At 41.0% G+C, this 11,763-nt stretch overlaps 1 protein-coding gene across 1 annotated transcript in view; it reads left to right on the top strand.

Moving 5' to 3' along the window:
• Positions 1–2,121: 2,121 nt before the first annotated feature.
• The window catches only part of LOC123984526 (contactin-associated protein-like 4), a 79,404-nt gene continuing 69,762 nt past the window's right edge, over positions 2,122–11,763 (top strand). The window contains exon 1 of the mRNA XM_046071448.1: positions 2,122–2,160. The gene's annotated coding sequence lies outside the window, so the exon portion shown is untranslated. The remainder of the gene's footprint in view (positions 2,161–11,763) is intronic.

Raw genomic sequence — 11,763 nt, 5'->3', positions numbered from 1 at the left:
AGTATAATAAAAAGCCTTTCACATGGCATTGCTGACACCTACTCATTTCAGTTGAAAGCCTTCATTAGGGTGTAAAATACAGACATTTACTGTAAATGCCACAGAACATGCCACAGATGAGATAAAGGTGTGCAGATGGACTTAAAGAGGAAAATGAGGCTACAGGAATCACAAGGGGGATCAATGAAAAGTAATTTAAACCAAAACACTATATCTGTGTCCATTTCAGACGTCTCTTCCTAATGGATGGTTAGACAAAAGACAGACAGACAAGAGTTCCATCTTTCTCTGGCGAAAAGCGAGATTTCCCTCCAATATTGTCATTAGCAAATTCCTGTTGGCCACAGACAGAGGTTGGACCATACTGGACATCATAGAAAGAGGGGTTGGGACAAAAAAACACACCACGCAACGGCTGGTTGGACAGGTCTATTGCTGCACAAATACATGCCCAAGTGCATCTTCAGAAAAAAATAAAAAGCACACATTTACAGTTTGTTTTACATTTCCTTGAGGGTTCATTCTTTGGGCTGTGTCCTTCCTCACCTGTGCACAAACCACTACCAGTGTGGCCTGCACTTATGATGTTCAGATGTTGGTTCCCTGAGTAATGATGGACTGAAGTTACTTAATACCAGTGTTTCTCCAATCTTAAAAGTAAATTGTCCATGACACCCAGAACAAAGCATTGCCTGGGTTTAAGGAATGACTGTGGACCTCCCCACTATGCGGACTATTACACGTCACCTGTCTTCCTCCTTTGCTTCTGTCTTAATGACTGCGGCCATTTTGTCACTTGAATGTAAACACATGTCATTTTGGGGTACTGGTTGCAACGACTTATGGAAGTACTGTTTGACTTGAGTGTGCTCAGCTGTACCTGAAACAACACTTGACAGTGATATCACAGGGGAGAAGTTAGATACCCTGCACTTTACACTTGGAACAAGGAGCTGGAGAACCTAAAACTGTCAATGGTTATCACTAAAGCCAATTTTCAAGAACTTGGAAAATAGCACCCTTGGTGAATGTTTTTGTTTCCAATCGATTTGGATGGTTCTTGAACTTGTATACCCATCTTAACTGCATATTGTTTATGTGCTTTGACTGTTTTTCTGTAATTTTTTCATTGCAACAATGGTTTATTCTGCTTTTTGGCTAGGTTGTAGAAAATGCTCTGTATTTGTTGTATTTGTATAGCACCTTTCAAGTCTCCCGACCACTCCAGTTGCTTTTTACACAACATCACATTCATTCACAGACACCAAAGCAACATTGGGGACAATTTGAGGTTCAGTATTTTGCCCAAGTACACTTCAACATGCAGCTTGGAGGAGCTAGGGATTGAACCGCTGATCTTTCGATTAGTGGGCAAACCACTCTACCTCCTGAGACACAGCCGAAAAAGATCAAGACCTCTATTTCACGTGGTTAACTTAAAGGAGTGTATGAGATGAGATGTGGTAGCAGTACAGAGAATAAAACCTATAATTAGATTTTGAATAGTCACATTAATTCCCGTCTCTCAGAGGGATATTTTTTATTCATTTGCAGTGACTAAGTCAATGTGCTGGGAATCCCTTCAGTGACCACTAGACCTGAGCTGCTGCATTACATGATGACAAACAGACTGTGAGCAGTAGCCCGGAGCCTAATGGGACCTGAGATGGCTCTTTCTCAAACATTGTCAGAGCATAATAGTGCAGCCTGCAGTGGGTTTTCTGCTGAAGGATTTTGGCAGACCATAGGGTCTTCACTTCCTTTTAATGACTAAAGTACCTTTCACTGGGGCTGTGGCAGTGGGGAAAGCTCTCTCTCTCCCTCTCTCTCTCTCCCCCTCTCTCTCCCTCTCTCCACTCTGCAGAGTGCAGTCGAACAGAAAGTAGCCTCTTGCTTCTCCTGTCTTCGCCGTGTAGGCAGTCAGATGTTGGTGACCGTTGCAGACACAGAAGTGCAAAATTCATCAGATCTGGAAAGTGTGAGAGTGTGGAGGAGTGGAGTAAAGAGTACAGGAGAGGCAGACTGTCTCTCTCCTTCACCCGGCAGGTTTTTCTGCAGCATCTTTCTTCTTCATCATGGATCCCTGGAGTAAAAAAGTCCTGGGAATTATTGCACAGGTTGCCCTGATAGTTGTCAGCTCGTATGGAGCAACAAGAGGAGGTGAGTAAAGTGACATTTTTATTGTGGATGACTTAGTAGTAATCAGCTGTGAGGTTGTGGATCTATTGCTGATCAGTTTACATTAATCTGAAACATTTGTAAAAGTGCCTTCTGCAGCATGAAAAAGTGTAGGAGTCACTGAGCTCGTACAGGTATCTGCATTTTGGGATTTCCAACATGCACAGCAATATCTTTTCACTGATTTCTTTACATATTTTCTATGCACAGATTTCCATGCACCACTCTTCAATGGGGCAGTGTGAGTCATGTAAGGAAGCAACTAGGAGGGGAAATTCAATGAGAAACACTTTTCTCTCACTCTTGCTATTAAACAGTTGCCCTTGAGCAAGGCACCCGAGCCACACCAGCTCCAGTGGAGTTAAACGGGATGCAGAGATTGGGGTTGCACTTTGAAGTATGAATGTGAACAGGGCATCATTCTTATTAGACAAGGTTATATGTAATTTAATTATTCATAAATATTTCTTCTCAGAGCTTTGATGCTGATGTTAGTGACCGAAAGGAATTCAGTGTTGTTCATAGAAGAAATTGACGTGCGAGAGGACAAAAACTGTTCACCTGTTTCTGCTTTACTGCAGTCAAAAGCAAAGTTTATACCAAAATACCTTTTTCTCTGTCAACTTGATTTTTCTTTTCTTGAATTCTCTTTTGTGAAATGATTTCACATGTGTTGACATTTTTTACGATTGGTGGTGATTTGGCACAGCATGGAATATAAGCTGTATCTGTAAAATCTGTGTTACCAGTTAATTGGCTAACTGCAATTAATCAGAAACTTCCTTAAAAAGCCTCAGTCACAAAAGCATAATTCATGTTCCATCCTAGATCCTGCACTATGTTAATGAAAATGTCAATAAAAGGATCAATTTGTGTAAGAGCTGTTTGCATGTGCCAAACGCTGGTACACCAGTGACAATACTGTTCTCTCTGTCAGAGGGTAAATGTTTTTCTATTATGATGCTGATGTATTAAAATGTATTCTGAGTCAGCATGCTTGGGCAAATACGATTTATTAAACATTTGAGGAAATCAAATGCCACGAAGGATTCAGTGTGGGCAGAGTGGGGACAGACAGATAAATGGTAGATATCACCACGTCAAATTCATATTCCCCATGACAGACAACAGCTACTGGAGCGAGACACACTGACATTATGGGCTTTGAAAGGGTACAATAAATGAGATAAAGAGATTTCTTTGCTCTGAAGGAATGGTTTAGACTCAGCGGAGTACCTATCAAAAACCATAACCAAAAGAAAAGAAAATGCAGCTGTCTGTCTCAAATCAATATATAATCCTTGAAACCCTTTTTTGCCCTCTTAGACAGCAAACATACGATACATCATCCACTTAATAATCTCTGATGCCCGGACCTCTCTGTACTTTTATTTGACTTTGTGTTAGTGCTGAGCCAGTGCCATAGGCAAGGTCTGATTCAAGCTATTTGTCAGAGTGAATAAAGGAGGTAAAACTGTCGTGAGAGGGCAGATGTTTGTGTTTCTGCATTCGGTCACAGTGACCCTGCTAAGGACTGTAGCAGCAGTGTACTTATTTGGGGGAAACATTTGGGAAAGTAGCTAGAGAGAACATTCTGTGACGGGTTTGTGCCCTCTAATGGCCAACAAGTCTGTCACAAGGATCCTCAAGAAAAGAAAAGAAAGAAAAATACTAACTCATGTGTTGTTGTTCTGGATGACAGCATCAACTAGAGAGCACTACTACAACACTACTATACCACAAACACAATGTATTTGCATCAAATTACACAAAGTTAAAATTACACGCATGCTGATTGGTGGTTGGCAACAATCATTTTTGGAGAATATGTAAATTATATCTGGGTATGTTCAGCCCAGTAACTCTAGGATGTACTATGATATTGGACAAATGGGCACCTCTCAAATTACATCCAATGCAGTAAGTATTGTGCTGTATATAACACATCAGGGTGTGGCAGTCAGGGTGGTTAATGAGCATTTAGCAAATGCCATGCAGGAAGCTGGCATTCTGGCATGCTGTGAATACAGGGAACAGGGATAGGATTGAAATGCAGATGAAGGTGACCAAGCAGGCACAGTTCAATGATTTATTTCAAATGTGGAGTTGTAGAAAAATGATTACAGGCAGGCTCAGATACAGGTAGGTAGACAGGCAGGTTAGCAGACAGACAGGTAAAGCAGCAAAAGGTTCAGGTTTTAGTGGCCCGAAATCAAAGATATCAAGCACATGGCAACTTTGATGGCCTGGCAGTGAATGAATAAAAATGGGGGAGTATAAGGCTGATGAGGGAATGAGATGCAGGTGAGGAGGTTGTTGGGGAAGGCAATGCAACTGCAGAGCAGATGAGGGAAGTGGGAACAGGTGTGTGGGAACAGAGGGAAAGTCTGAGGGCATTTGGTGCATGGGTGTAAAATGGCAATGTGGGATCCTGGGGTAAAGGGAATGTACCTGGAGAGGAGGGACAGCTAGACAGACTGACACACATATGCAATTAACTTGCTTTTTTTTTTATTAATCATGACCACAATCTTTCCCTAACTTTAACCATTCTCTGGTTGCCATGCAAAGATGTTTTGATAAAGATTAGATACAAATAAAAATCAATTTACGAAATGGGCTGAGCCTTTGCTGATAACCTCGTTATGAACCAAGGAACCGGACAGCTACACTAGATAATTAGAGCTGGCATTCAACAGAAACATCTGGAGAGGAGGTAATATATCACACAACAAAGGCATGTATTATTAATAATGCAGGTGGGAGGGCTGGGGATTGGGAGAGATCCTGAAATTTCAAAAGCCGGGTGAACTTTCAGCACTTGGCAACAAAAAACCCTTATAGATATTCTACATTTAGATCATGTTTATGTCTGCAGTAGACAAAAACCTGGTGAGTGGTAGAGTCAGAAAGCTAAGAGGGTAATTGGAAATGTGGATGTGAATGGCTGTACCTTTCACTGCAAGTGTGGTGTAGAAGCAACTCATTTATTGAAACATTTTCCATATATCTATTTGCCGCCTGGCATTACATTACTGAACTAAATTAGATAGTTCAGGAATGAATCTTACTTATTCGGTTATCATCAACAGCAGAACTACGTTGCGTCTGTAATGCGTTGAGATAGTCATCATCGCTTTTGTCATTTATTTTTTTTTTCATTGCCTCTTCATCAATTACAAAGTTAAATGCCTGACTTGAACAGTGTGTTCATGTTTTAAGTCTAGCAAGACTCATAATGTCCACCATTTGTAGGTATTTGTATCTCTCTGGGCCAAATTTACCCACATGAAAACAGAGTGAATTTGTGCTGTGAGTTTTATTTATGTTTGCAATCTGTGTGTGATTTATTTACTGACACACTGAAGCAGCAGCTCAGTCAGCACCTGTGACTGCCTTCATGTGCAGTCTGCGAATGTAGGAGAGCTTAATTGCTGTTTATCGGTATGGCTCAAAAAGACATAATATGCTGCAGAACGTTGCCCTTTATTGGAGTTATGGTTGTGGAACAGCGGAGTAGAGAGAGCTGAGCAGGACCGAGCAAGAAAGCCAGCAGAAACTCTGCAGGTGGAGGGAGGAGATGGTGTTGATATGGCTGACGTCTCATTAGAACACTGAGTGAATGCAGCCAAATGAAAACTGTGAACATGTCATCAAAAGAGTGCATGTGTCAACCAACAGTGATTTGGCATTACATGTCATGTTCATGTTTAATTATAATGATCCTTTTTCTTTAGTGTTATAAAACAGTCAGATATTGTGCTCACCTTTTCTCTCCAAACATGTGTTGTAGTTATTTTTATTCATTTATTTATTTTAACTAAAAGGTCCTACAAACCCACACAGGTGTTTTCAGTTATTCTGGCTAGTTGAACCTCAGCTCAGATTAAAGTTGGGCTATGCTGGATCACTTATACTTCATGTACTAATAAGAATGATAAAGATGTAAGTTGTCACTGACTAGTACTAACATGTTTCTGGCTAACTAACAGGACAGTGGTTACCTTGCCAGCCACAGTAGTTCACCAACTAGCACTGTAAGTAGTCACCACATCACCAAGCCTCTAGGACCAAATATTTCTAAAAGCCACTCTGTCTGTTGTTGACCTTAACATGAGCAAGTGTATAAGAGAATATGAGAATAATCGTTTAGACAGTCTGTCTACGCCCACACAGTCCTGAGGAGAGATCTATCAGCCAAAATACTGTACGTGTTAACATCTGTGGAGGTAAACTGTAGGCATGTATGTCCACTAAGTGCAGAATGTTTGTGTGATTAATGTCATCTAATTATTTGGATGGCATAATGTGCTCTCTATTTGTTCAGTGATGTTTTTTATACTACCACTGGGGGCAGCAAAGTCAGACATTTTTCAAATCCTAGGAGCTTTAAATTAACTATATCTTTGTTCTTCCTCAGAGGGCGGTGCAGTGGTTAGCACTGTCGCCTCACAGTCACTGTCGCAAATTCAAACCCCGGCCTTTGTGTGGAGTTTGTTCTCCCCGTGTCCGGGTGCTCTGGCTTCCTCCCACCATCCAAAGACATGCAGGCTAGGTTAATTGGTGTCTCCAAAATTGTCCTTAGGTGTGGATGTGAGTGGTTGTTTGTCTATGTGTGGCCCTGCGATGGACTGGTGACCTGTCCAGGGTGTACACCGCCTTTTGCCCGATGTCAGCTGGGATTGGTTCCAGCCCCCCATGACCTTGTGCGCAGGATAAGCGGTTGATAATGGATGGATGGATTGTTCTTCCTCACTCCACAGCCTTCCTGTATGCTGTATGCACCTGGTCACCAACAACAGGGAATTTTCCACACAAAAATTGGAACAAATTGTGCAAACATACTAAGTCCAACTGTGAACGCACAGCCACATCTCCTCCAATTATCTGCACAATGATCCCTCAAATGCATATGCAATCACGCAAAGCGCTCCTAACTGCTGACATACAGAAAGTGCTTCTGAAGAGGCAAAGTGCGCTTCCAGGCTGCTGTGTCTGGCTGAGAAAATTCACACACAACTTTAGACACATAAAAGAGGCACATGAGACTTTTGGTTTTCTCTGGTGTGGTTGCATAAGTCCTCCATGGGATTGTTATCTCTTCTCTCAGCTGATTTGGAGTCAGTGGACTGTATGTTCTAATCGCAGCCTAATGACTGCTCTCTGAATTTGTGTGTCAGTGCATATGTGCCTGTGTGTTTATCTGTGTGCTTGGGTGTGTGCCTGTTTGTGTTTGATTGTGTGCATCCTGAGATAAGGAGCGAATAGCCACATGTGAACATAGCTTGAGCACAGCAAGGGAATGCTAAGCAGCACCACTGTTGGGTGGGGGGGTGGGGGTGTGTGCGTACACGCACACACACAATGCCTACTAATGTGGTTAGTGTGCTTTTGCACATGCTGTGTTTAGATAACGAATGATTCACCACTCAGTCACCAGTTTCCAAGGAGAGAGGTTCTCAAGTTAAAACTAATGTGTCAATAGGTGCTGCATCCAGAGAGAGAAGAGACAGAAGGAGTGTTGTTAGCTTTAGAGTGAGCTGGTTTGTGGTGGGAATTGTAGGCTGATGGATGCTGAACTGTAGATTCTGGTGTGTTTATTATACAACAAGAGACTAAATTATCATGTTTTTTAGTATATTTTTAAATAGTATAATATTGAAAACCTGCCCAGTGTAAATACATTGTTGCGTGGTTAAAGTTAGGATTATGATTCGAGTCCATCTATGACAGCTAACACTAAGAATAAGATGCACATCGATCACATGCAGGGATATTAAAGTATTAGAGCAGCATAAGTACATGAATGTAAGCACAGTATAAATAAGTAATTTAAAGAAAAGAGGATACTATATACATCATTAGCAAAACAAAGCCAATTTAAGTGACAGGTTTTTCCTCAAATGAACAAAAGAAAGACTTATTGTGCTTTGCCTGAGATAAACATCGATTGCAGGAGTTGAACACAAGTGGCTCCATTTCAATGTGAGACTTTTGTATGTGTATCCTGTAATCCTTTCATGAAGGGAGCACAATGCATTTCAAGACATCAAACGTTCATTTTATAAAATGTCATGACAGTGGCCTGGTCGAGCACCTTGACAGAAATCACAGCGGGAGCAGAGATGCTACCTACGAGTAAGTGAGCAGAGAAATCCAGGCTCAAGCTTTTACCTCCTGCAGTGTTCTGGAGCAAAACTCTGAATCCCCACGAGCTTCAGCAGCACTGCCCTGCAGCTGTGTGGTCTATGCCCCTTGTAGGAAGGGATGAATTAATAAACTATGGTATCGTTAACTACCAATCCATTTTCATTAACTGGAACATGAAGTCTTTTAGAAATCAGCTTGCATCAGATTTAGGAGACTCTGAGGGAATATTGGGAGTGTGTGATTAATAAATGATAATAAAAGTGCTTTTAATTTTGTGCCAATCATCTAGATTCTAGCTCTCTCTGATGGTGTCTGCACACAGACCGCAGAACTCCAAATACCATGTCTGCTAGAAGATCATATCTGCTGTCATTCATTTTGTTCAACCCCAAAAAGAAATTCATACCCACAATCATGAAGCTATAATTGGTTGGTTGAAACTTGCTGTGCTTGAGGTGATTTGAGTGTTTTCATGTCATGCTCTTCTACCTATCATCCACCCCACACAGGAAAAAATTGGAAGTCTTCGTTAAAAACAAAAATCTAATCTTGCATCTTGTAAACTCTTGAGTCTTCTTTTGAGCTTCAGGTTAATTTAAAGTTCAGCTTAATATTACATTTGTAATTTGTATTTTAAAATGTTACATAATGATACATAAATAAATAAACTACATACAAAAAGTAGATTTGTGTTTGGTAGATTATTCCTACCAAATTATATTGGTAGAATTATTATAATAACTATTTGTTATTTCTATGCTTACGAAAAATACCGGTTGAAGAATGGGAAGCCATCCCACAGCAGTGTGTGACCAGGCTGGTGACCAGCATGAGGAGGAGGTACCAGGCTGGTGTGGCAGTGTATGGTTCTTCCACATGCGTTTATTAAATTGTTAAATTGCCAGTATGTCTCATTTCTTCAGACTTCCGAACAGACGTCCAATCTACTAATTACGAGTCAACAGCAAAAAAAACCAAAAAGCTGTTTGGCATTGTCAGAGAAGTTTTTCATGTTCCTTACAAATGTGGCACCATTTTAAAGGGACAAAAACAGGCTTTCCAATGGTATAAGATTCATTGCCAAGAAGCATTTTTATAACCGAAGAAATAATCTCACAAACACAAATTTCATTACTTTTGTGCGTAGTTTAGATACAAGCAGTGGGTTATTAATGACAGGATATTGCTTCTTGCAGAACATGTGATTTTCCTTCTGGTTTCATCACCCAGGTGATAATGATGATGCAAGTTATTCTTTGGCTCATCAGACAGTGATGGCTGTTGATGAGAGATGTGAAAGATCAGTAAATGTCTCCTGTTCTTCCTCCAGACCCAGAGGAACAATTCTTTGTGCTGCCCATATTAACCAGAAAATCAGCAATTAAGATTTTTCAAGAAGTTGGATGTCTTGACAGGAACATAAATCTAATTGTGTGAATGTGTTTTATTTGTGTTGCAAATGTGTTGCATTTCACCGCAAAACCTCGCTGTCCTTTATGATTCATGAGACACTGGAGTTTGTGACAGCGGAGATGAGAAAAGTGAGAGGAAGCTTAGGAGAAACCCCGTCTATATTTCTTCTTTAGTGTCATTTATGAAAATGTGTGTTCAGAGAAGGGCAGCCATGAATGCTATCTGATGAAGTCAAGGCTACAGTATGGCAGCAGCGGCCATCGGGGTAAACTTGTAATCGTCAGTCAGGAATCTAGATTTATTAACCCAGAGACAAGTAGTTAAGTGATAAAACTGAGGCCTGCAGTCCATCCATCTGAGTTTGGGATGCATTGATATTTGCTGAAGGCCAGTCCCACTGGAGTTCTGGCTCCCTAAACACACACTCATTCATCACATGGCCCTGTCATCATCTCAGATGACGTGTAGTTGGTCCAAGAATCTGTCAGACTCTGGTAAGGTCATGGTGCTCTGTCAGTCTGCATCTCTGTGGGTCCTGGTTTTGAGAGAACAAAAACAACACTGGCTGCAGGTACAATAGTGAGCAGAGTAATGGCACTTCAGCTATAAGGATTCAAACACTCGTGGTGGAAAGCATCCTCCCCACTGAAGTTCTTGAGCAATGCATGAGAATCTCTACAAGCTACAGGAATGCTTCTATGATATCGGACCAGACCATTGACCTCCCAGTGAGGGTGCAAGTAAAATGACTTGCATCAACATTAGAACGATTGAAGTTTCATTTTTACTGTAAATTAACTGGCTGGCCTCTATTGGAAGAAGAAGATGATCGCAGTGAGGATGATGATGATTGAGAAGAATAGGGTGATAATGATGATGTTGATAAGGAAGATGATGAATATAATGGAAAAGTGGATGAAGAAGCAGATAAAGAAGATGAGGAAGAAGAAGAAAGAGGCGATGCAAATGGAGATTAACATGATTATGAGTAGGAAGAGGATGAAGACGAGGATGATAAAATGATGAAACAAGAAGATGAAGATGATAAAGAACAGCCAACCTGCTTTTGATGACATGATGATGATAAAGAAGAACATAAAAAAGATGATGATGATGATAGTAAAGAAGGAGATGATGATCAAAATGATGTATTTTAAGTATATGAAGAAGAAGAAGACATGGAATTGATCCATCTGTACTTCCCCCATTTGTTACACAGACACACAGTCCCTGCCCCCTACAATTCCTCCTGCAAGTCATTGAGGTTTCATTGCCTTGCTTAAGAACATGTAGCAGATGTGTTGGGCAGCTCAACACCCTGGTTGCTGCCAGGGATTGAACCAGCAACCAGGTAGAAAGATCAATTGATCACTGTGCTGCCTGTCCTCTGAAACCCAGTATAATCAGTTGACAGTATACTGTGTATTTATAAGACTCTTGTGTATTGTTTTTATCAATGAACATAATCACCCTCAGTTTTCAAATGTTGACTTGTCATATACTTTATGTAGCTTGAATGGATGCCAGTGACAGTTGGGGCTGTCTCTACATATTTTAGAGCAACAGTGCCAATATGGTGCATTCAGAATTCAGCAGACAGCTAATCTATAATTCTGTAGTTGCCAGAATCTACTTCTGGGGCTTCTTGAGGAGTCCTGGGCATAAGTGAACAAAACATATACATACTGGAGCTGTCGCCATATTCTTTAGACTGTAAATCGCCATCTGTTCCCTCTTACACCCCAGGATGCCACAAGGGACAATTAGATCAGATGCAGTGTCTTGGTAAGTGTGAGAGCAGGCGAAAAGCTATTGGTATTAAAGACTGTAGCTGACATTGAACACCGCAGGACAAAGCTGAGTCGAAGCCAAAACTTTAAGATGCAACAGAGATAAGGTATCTGATGAGCAATTTAATGTGTGAGTTAATGAGATGGAAGAGATAGCACAGAATGAAGAGAGCGCACCTGCAGTTCCTCCAGTAGTAGAGATTTCCTGAAACTTTCTCCCTTTTCACCTCGT

Source organism: Micropterus dolomieu, linkage group LG15 (assembly GCF_021292245.1).
Source record: "Micropterus dolomieu isolate WLL.071019.BEF.003 ecotype Adirondacks linkage group LG15, ASM2129224v1, whole genome shotgun sequence".
Taxonomy (NCBI): domain Eukaryota; kingdom Metazoa; phylum Chordata; class Actinopteri; order Centrarchiformes; family Centrarchidae; genus Micropterus; species Micropterus dolomieu.
This window is presented reverse-complemented; position numbering and strand designations above follow the sequence as displayed.